Genomic DNA, 8,589 nt, shown 5'->3' with positions numbered 1-8,589 from the left:
GGTACATAGAAGAATTTGATCAGTTTTTATGTTGTCATTAATATCAATCTTATTGACTTATTAATTTATGTGAATTGCCAAATCATTCGAAGTGTGTGATGCTAAGTGAAGAAAAGGTTGGTAAAGTTAGAAGATGGAATAAATAAGTGATGTTAAGTATGTAAGCTTAAATGGGAAATTGATGAATCAGTCTTTGACAAGGTAATGTTGGATTCATTGTCTTGCATGGTGTGATAATGTGTTAGAATGATGCACAAATATGTTATATTGGTTAGTAATGATGAAATAAAGTTGTGAAGTGAAAAGATGAAGAATTGTTGTGTTATTGAGCTAAAAGTGTTGGTCAGTAATCAAAGGCATCATTTGGTGAAAGTGTACCAAGCATGTGTTAAGTGAATCAAAGATGTACTAGTGTTACTGAGCAAATAGTATTAACTGAGTGAACAGTGTTAATTGAGCTGATGAGGTTGGTCAGTTAAAGAAAGAACATACATTAGCAAAGAAGAAAAGTTTTGGTAAAATCAATTGTGAGATGACATCGAGTGAGAAACTAAATTAGTCTAGAAGATTCTAAGGAAGGAAAGAAGTTCGTTAGCAAAATCAATGGATGGAAAAGGTTAGGTAAAGATCAAATGGAAAATATTTAATGAAAGGTTTGTGATCCAAGGAAAGTTTAAGTTCCAAGATAAATTATAGCTGGCACGATGCATAGATCATTTTACATAGTGGAAAATTCAATGTATGTGAGTTGAGATGTGATCAAACGAATGAGAGAAATTCAAGGAAACCTTAATTAATGTGCTTAAATGGCAAAAATCATCTATGTAAGGGATGAACAAGAAAGATGATGTTGTTGATAGTCGAACTAGGACATAAGGGTACATCGAGTAGACTAGAGTTGGAGTAAAGTGTGAATCAAGAGAAGGAAAGTAATGATTTGAACCGTGTGTGTTGATTAGCCAGAAAGAAAGAGTTTGAAGAAGATAATAGAACATAAAAGGAGATCTGAACAAGCAAATGTAGTTGTTATTTCAACATATCATTTCATTGTTACTTTCTAAACATTGTAGTGGAAACTCTCTTAACCAATTGGATTTAACAATCCTATTTGTAAATCCTTTGTACGGTTGTAATCTAATGAATATACTAAGTCCACTAATGAATAGAGTGATAGATCTAATTATAGACCTTTGGTGAAAATTCCCTAATAGGGTTATATTTAACAAATGTGTTTTGTAACCTTTAACATGATTAGCTCTTAACCAATCTCACTTCTAAAGAGTGATTTTCTTAGTGGGTGACAATTCCCACAATGGATTTTACCCAAATTGGGTTTCCATGTTAAAATTTGGTGTCAAAGTGTTTATGAATGTTTTGCAATTTATTTGATGTTTTCATGTGCATAATGTTATAAATTGTTGTAAGTTGGTTGAATGCATAACATAGTCAATTGCTAATAAGTTTTATAAGTTGAAAATTGGGTAAAAGGATATGAGATAACTGATTCACCCCCATCTCATTTATCCAACAAACTCGTGATATTAGGATTAATGGCCTCAGAATATCAAGCTGTGTAATATTCATCAATTATTCTAAGTTGGCCTCATGAACGTCAAGATGCATGATAGTCACCATATACTCTAAGTAATGGCCTCCTAAAAGTCATGTGATATTCACCAAGTGCTCTGAGTAATGGCTTCCTGAACATCAATTTGCATGACATTCACCAAATACTCAAAATGCTCATAAGGTATGTCCACATGTATCCTCAATAATACTTACCATAGGAACATTTGTGGTTTGTTTAAGGAACTTAATCCACCATGCAAGATATAATCTATCATAATCTACCTATACATCATAAGATATCCATCATAACATGAGATTAAGTTATCGTAAGATCGCTGCCTTTCAATAACTTCTATAAAAATATGTGATAATCATTTGAAAGTTGCCACTTCCTCATGATGTACACAGGGAGCATGCCCATTAAAATCATACATTCACATACATGGATTGTTAGCCTCCATCTGAATATCAATCTTTTAAGCTCCTCATCTAATGTTGTCTTTGACGAAGTGTCAAACTCCCTCTGAATCTAATATTAATCTTTATTTTCCTGCAAGAACATCCTAGGAGAGAAAAGATCAAGGCAAAAAGCTCTTATAGTACGTATAGAAGTACAAATAAGAGAGAGACTACAATAAGTAGATAAATGAAATATGTAAGGATAATAAATACTTTTCTATACATCAACATCCTTGATATAAGTTGTTCTAAATCTTTTACTCAAATCTTCTATTATTATTATTATTCGCTCCTTATTTATATTTTCACTCCACTTTAATATATGTATGTATGTATGAGAATCTGATTGCATACATATTTGTATAGTAGTCTACTCACTTCTGATATACTTTTTATTCTACATACTTATTCTTCACATATATGTACATGGAGTATCTTATAGAGATGTTCATAAGTTGTTCGACACCCATAATGGTAATGCATGATGTGTGCAGCCTATAATTCCATATTTATATTTTACCCATTTGATAGCAGGTCAATACAGGGGTACCTTTCTACACACATGTGCACGCGTACGTGCGCGCGCGCGCACACACGCACACATATATACTTTCACTTCACTTTATATACTTTGTGCTTTTCTTGTGCTGTCTTTTAGCTAGTACACGGTATTGATGGCCACTTGCATTGTTTGAATATGTGTCAAAAGTTGAATCAATTTGCATGATGCTACCTTATTTGCATATCTTTTACCATTTATCCTCTCTTATGTTCACATTTATCTACGTCCCAATATTATTTTTCTCAATTCTTGGCGATCAGTCCATGTGTGTTGACCTCCACCAATTGTGTAAGGACATTTATTTTCACCTTTGTATGTTGTCTGATTTGTCCTACTAAGGACCCTTGTTGTAATTGGTCTGGTCTGTTACTAACAAATAGATCATCAGATAATCTCAAGTTTAGGTTGTGGAAGCAACCACCCCTGTTGCACATGTATGCCTTCTTGCCTATTATTTAACTTGTTTTCTAACAAAGATCAGCTAGTTAAAATTTGCTATCTATCATTGTTAAACAAATTCATTTTGTTGATTGCCTAGTATAAACCCATATTTTATCACATTATCCAGAGTCTTCATGTGCCCAATTAAGAGGATGAGGATACAAGACATTGGAAATTATCAAAGGTATCAACCATCTTACTTGTGTCCATATCTACTTGCACCAAGCGATGGAAAGCTAGAGTCATCGATGATCTTGATAGAGGAAGATCTTTTGAATTTTATCATGGATGTTTGAGCTGGTTTTGTGACTATCTTGCACACTTTTGGAAGTTCTATTAAAAAAATTCCTCTAAAGACTTTGATGGATATTGATATCGTAAATCCAAATACCCCTTTGTGTCATGTACATAGCTATCACATTGATATTATTGATTCCACCACAAACAAGATTGTGCATGCCACATTGTACATTTGTAGTCTGGCTCTGATACCATGTTAAATTTTGGGATTGCTACAAATGTATTAGCATTTTCTATAAAGTATGTGTTTTCCAAATGAAAAAATCGCTTGCATTTACATTTAGAATGAGCCAAGAAGAGACATGTCCCTTCATGGGGCATGTCTAAAATGCCAAGAAGAGACATGTCCCATGATGGGACATGTCTATTCATTATTATATAATTGATACAATGAAAATTATAATTTTGTATGTGTATATGCGTGTAATATCTTGAGTCGTCATTATATTAATTTCTTGAATATTTACATTATATTAGCCGATAGGCTATATTGTTTGGTCTTTTCACTCAAACCTGTCTCACGGTGGTATATGGTTTTCTCACAGTGGCATATGGTATATGGTATATGGTTTTATTCAGCGATTGGTTTACTTCCCAAAATACAGTGCAGGCTGTAGAGAAGCTCTCTAATTTGGAAAGAGTGCGAAAGTTGGGACATGGCAGCGAGGGATTTTCACTCAAACTTATCTTCCGCCTCAAATCATTCACTATTTATGTCATCAAAGTCATCTGCATGGACCATAATTCATCCCTCACTTCCCACATTAGTAGAGAGATGGACATCACAAAAATTGATTATCCTCTGTTCTCAAATGTGAGGGTGTCTTCGATGAGGGAGGGAACATCAATTTTGTGCTGGAGTACATGGACGGTGGATCCTTTGCTGGATTATTGAAAGACAAATGTCAGTGGGATTGAAATACCTTCATAGCCACAAAATTGTTCACAAAGATATCAAGCCCACCAATCTCTTGTTTAGCAAGAATTACCAGCGGATTAAAATTGCAGACATGAGTCCAGAGAGATTCGATCCACAGAGCTATGGTGGGAGATACAATGGATATGTTGGGGATATCTAGAGTCTGGGATTGACACTGTTGGAATGTTATTTGGGTCATTTCCCCCTTGTAACAGCTGGAGAACAGGCAGATCGGGCTACACTTATGTTTACCATTTGTTTTGGAGATCCTCCCTCGGCGCCTGCGAGTGCATCTGCAGAGTTCCAGAGTTTTATCAGATGTTGTCTTGAGAAGGACGCGGGAAAGAGTTGGACTGCTTCGCAACTCTTGAAACATCCATTCATCAATATGAGTTTACAGTTTCAGCAACCCTACGATGTGAAAGTGCCTTTTCAGTGCCTCAACATCTAACAAAATGTGTGAATTTTGTATGGATTTCAAGTGAAGTAGATTCATTGAGCTCTAAACCACCGTTGAATTCGTTTCCTCAAAAAGGGTAAAGCTCAAATAGGATAAAATCATCAAGCTTCAACAAAAAAATTGTCTAATTCAACAGTTCAGATAAAAAGAGGCAAAACGGTGCAAGTAATCCGACGGAAGCTATCTTGGACGTGCACGACATTGGAGGGTTAGGGTTCCCGCTCATCACTAAGTTGCCCCGTAGCCAGCGGGCCGCAAATTTTGTAGTCAAAGAGTTACGACAGCAGTCAACTCAATATTGTGCAATACATTGTCATTTTATATATATATATATAATATTGCACACATTTGTAAGAGTCCAATGTTCATGATTCAAATTAACATTATATCATATTACAAAGTAAATCTTAAATGGAAAGAGGATCATTTTTTGAGCACATATTGTTCGTAATAACTACACATAATTAAATGAAATATTTTACTTAGAAAGTAACAAATCATTTAATGTCACATAACAACAATAAAAGATGACACAACTATAATAGTGAAAAATAGCATAAGATATTGTCACCGACATCCTAGTTTGTATTATAAAGAAATTATAGCTATTAATGATATTGCACATTGTGATAATGTTGTTCATGGATGTCATGGTAGTCTAATTTCTACTCTCTTGTATTAATTTTCATCTAATGACATGTCTTATGAAAAGTCAAGGGGTAGAAATTTATGTGAGTTATTAATTTCTATATTCTACATTACATAATGTTATTTACACCATTAGTGAGTTATTAGCAAATGACATTCAAGAAGGTTTTATTGACAAATATTTATATTTAAAGTTATTGTACATGTTAGTATTAATACATTGATGACAATGTCTTATTGATAAGTGAATTTAGAGTTGATTTGCGTGATAGAACATTCTTGTGGTATGAATCATATTGTATATTTTATCATTCATTTATGATATTCACATGTGATTTTATTTGAGATTTTCTTAGGATAGCCAAGACTTCTCTATCATATAAATTGGTATTTTATTTTCAGCCTTGTTCATCCTCTTTGCATGATACTCAAATTACTAATATTAATTCACACTCCTTGTAACATATTCTTGTTAGTAACGGTGTACCTAATCATCCATCATTATAGTTTGAAGTAACCCATTAAGTATATAGTACATCAAATCACCATGTTGTGAGATATCGTTATCAACAAATGGCTAGAGGTCGAAAAGTCTCATTTACTTAGCTATTCTTACCATCTAGTAATTCATATTAAGCTTCACCTAACTTGGCATAAGAAACACAAAATATTATGGTTTAATTGATCAATTTAGAAATAACCCCACAAAAATTGCTCTTTAATGTAGTGCCTGCCCCTAAGTCGCATTTCTGTTATCATTGCCAAACTCTTTTAGGCCAATTTATGTTTGATGATTAGTATTATTATTTTAGAGATTATCAGATATTGTTTTATACTCAGTTTATTATATGATGAGATTACTTGGTACTCTATATTTCATGCATGTATAATGATTACTCAATGGTTTCAGTTATCGATGATGATTAGTTAGATGGTTTATTATTCCATGTGCTTTCTTATGGATACTTACCCCAAACTGTATGTGTATGGTGTGCGTGTTTATTTTATTTATGTATGGTGTTTCTGATGTGGTTAAGGAAGGGAGTCGTAGTCACCTGCTAGTCGGGATCTACACGATGCACCACTTCCTGCCATTGTCTGTTTAGTTTAGAATATTGTGTTTGTACATGCGTGGATTTTATGCAGGTTGCAGGTACCGGGTATCGACTTCCCTGAATTGCCAGGATGAGCGTACCCTATCGCATTGTCTCAATGGTAAGAGAGGGGAGATAAACTCTTAAGTCCAAATCCTAAACCCTTTAGCCAATTGTCCTAATTGATAATTAGGACAAGTATCTGAGTTAAGTACCCTCCGAATGCATCAAATGATGTTAATTCGTGATTATAACCCTTTTTGTTTGATTTAGTATGGTTCTTCTATGATGGGTTTTTATATGTTGCTTTATGAGTCCTTGATGTATTTTCTATTAATTAAGTTTAATTAAAAGGATTAATTAATGATTTAATTTAATAGAAAATTATTATGATATTTTAATATTTAATTATATTTAATTAATTGAAAAATTAATTAAATAAAAAGAATTAGATTTGGAGATAAAAGTTTAAGGATAATTTAGAACATTATAATATTTATGTAATTTAATAATAATATATATTTAGAGTTCATTTTTAAATAAATGCTAAATATTATTATTAATTGAATTAATAAATATTTTATTAATTAAGTTTCTAAAATGAATTAAGAAGTGGAAAAGATATTAAATTATTAAAAAGATTCTACATTGCATGATGCGTGCATAAGTTTAAAATAAAAGAAATTTATTAAAAAGATTAATTAATGATTTAATTTAATAGAGAATTATTTTGATATCTTTAATATTTAATTAATTGAGAAATTAATTAAATAAAATAACTAAATTTGGAGATTAAAGTTCAAAGATAAATTTAGAACAGGATAATATTTATTTAATTTAATAATAATATATTTAGAGTTCATTTTTAAATAAATGCTAAATATTATTGTTAATTAAATTAATTAAATATGTTATCAATTAAGTTCTAAAATAAATTAAAAGTTGAAAGATATTAAATTATTAAGAATTCTAGATCGCATGATCTAAGCATGAGTTTAAATATGAGAATTAAATTAAAAGATTAAATAATAGAAATTAATAATGTTATTTTAATTTCATGAAGTGCACATGAGATTAAAGTAATAAATTAATCTAAAATAGAAGTCAAGTAGAATATTAAATAAAGTTATTTAATAAATCAACTTAATGCGCATGAAAGATGAATGCAAAATAAAAGAAAAGATAATAAAAGTTAATTTGGAGTTAACTCAGTTGTGCAAAGAGTCTTCTCGGATGAACGCACAATTAGTGCCCTGATTTGAGGAGAAAAATTGCTTATCACAACTTTGGGGGGGTTCATTTTTGAGATAGACGTATTTGCATAGGAATTTTTGGGAGACAATTTTTGGAAGCGAATTTCAGAAGGCTGATACCAAGAAAGTTTTCGAGAAGAAGGTCATTGAGAGGAGCGAATTCTCTTACAGTTCCTGGAGATTGCATAATAGCATCAGGTTCAGGTAGGGTCTTGTGTTTGATCACTGATTGAATTATGCAAATTGATATTCCTGTCTACTCCGTGATTGTAAGAACTTGCCTTCTCGAATGTGTCATTTCTTCGTTCTGAATCTTTTGCTACTCGTGTTCATTTGTAAATCTAGATTGAAAAACTGTTTACAAACCTCAGTCAACAATTGAAATAAATAAGAATTAAATCAAGATTTGAGTTTGAATTAAATGGAATTTGAGAAATTTAATAAGGTTAGGGTTGTGAAATTGGATGAAGAAAACTCTAAGTTGGAAAATAAAAATGATTGATTTATTTTATTTAAATTTTATGGTTGATAAAATTTAATAAAGTAAATTTACTTGAAATCGATATATATAATACATGACTTTATTTATAGAAAACGTTTTTAAAAAAAAAAAAAAAATTGTTTTTAAAAAAAAAAAAATATATATATATATATATATATATATATATATATATATATATATATATATATATATATATATATATATATATATATATAATTATTGTTTTAAGTGGGGGGGGGAGGGGATCACCTGTACCCACCCCCCACTGCCGTCAGCCGACAGTACCTACGTCGCAGGTACTACGACGACAGGTACAACGTACAACATACCTGCCGCCGCAGGCCTGCGGCAAAGCCGACGGGCTTTAAACGTATATATCAGA

The 8,589-nt window shown here is 31.8% G+C and overlaps 1 pseudogene; it reads left to right on the top strand.

Moving 5' to 3' along the window:
- The first annotated feature begins 3,832 nt into the window (after positions 1–3,832).
- On the top strand, positions 3,833–5,057 carry LOC149579796 (mitogen-activated protein kinase kinase 9 pseudogene; annotated as a pseudogene).
- The last annotated feature ends 3,532 nt before the right edge of the window (positions 5,058–8,589 follow it).

Source organism: Cupressus sempervirens, chromosome 1, assembly GCF_028749045.1.
Source record: "Cupressus sempervirens isolate cs-2001-9-10 chromosome 1, ASM2874904v1, whole genome shotgun sequence".
NCBI lineage: Eukaryota > Viridiplantae > Streptophyta > Pinopsida > Cupressales > Cupressaceae > Cupressus > Cupressus sempervirens.
Note: the sequence above shows the minus strand (reverse complement) of the source record. Positions and strands in the feature narration are given on the sequence as shown.